This window comes from Hylobates moloch, unplaced genomic scaffold, assembly GCF_009828535.3.
Source record: "Hylobates moloch isolate HMO894 unplaced genomic scaffold, HMol_V3 SCAFFOLD_12, whole genome shotgun sequence".
Lineage (NCBI taxonomy): Eukaryota > Metazoa > Chordata > Mammalia > Primates > Hylobatidae > Hylobates > Hylobates moloch.
The window spans coordinates 34013828-34014569 of record NW_026652287.1 but is presented as its reverse complement, the minus strand read 5'-3'; the positions used below and the strand labels follow the sequence as shown (position 1 = coordinate 34014569).

Below are 742 nucleotides of genomic sequence, written 5' to 3'. Positions count from 1 at the left end.
GCCTGGCCAATATGGTGAAACCCTGTCTCTTAAAAATATAAAAATTAGCCGGGTGTGGTGGTGTGTGCCTGTAGTCCCAGCTACTCAGGAGGCTGAGGCAGAAGAATCGCTTGAACCCGGGAGGCGGAGGTTGCAGTGAGCCGAGATCATGCCACACTGTACTCCAGCCTGGGCGACAGAGCAAGACTCTGTCTCAAAAAAAGAGAAAGGTCCTAGTGTTAGTGATGTTGGCAAGTTATTAAGCTTCCTTCCTCACTAATAGAAACTAATACAAGGAAAGGATTACTTCCTTTTTGGGAAATCTGGTCAAGCTGATGATCCAATTTAATTAAAACAATACCACAAACTGAATCTTTGTTTATTGCTTGAAAAGCTACTTTCTAGATCCTTTTGTAGTTCCTAAGTGTGAGGATTGGGTTTTCGGCCTCGTGTATAAGATGTGCCTCCCTCATTCCTTGTTACAACGTCGGCATATTACTCATCTGAATGGAAAAAAAAAAGTTTCTGAATAGTTTCAGAAGTAGATGTTAAGATTCATCTTAAAGTAGTCATATAGGTCAAGAAATGAAACATACACAATATTTCAGAATCCCCTGCATGTGGCTTCCCCAGTAATAATCCACGCCTCCCTCCAGAAGTCAGTAACATTCTAATTCTAACTTTTTGATAATTTTGCACTCACTTTTCTTTTTATTGCTATTAGTTATATAGTTTTCTTTTCTTTTCTTTTCTTTTGAGATGG

The 742-nt window shown here is 39.5% G+C and overlaps 1 non-coding gene across 1 annotated transcript; it reads left to right on the top strand.

Moving 5' to 3' along the window:
- Positions 1–384: 384 nt before the first annotated feature.
- LOC116479813 (small nucleolar RNA U13) lies at positions 385–488 on the top strand. The gene has a single exon (XR_004251117.1). It is a non-coding gene; the product is annotated as a small nucleolar RNA U13 (small nucleolar RNA).
- Positions 489–742: the final 254 nt, after the last annotated feature.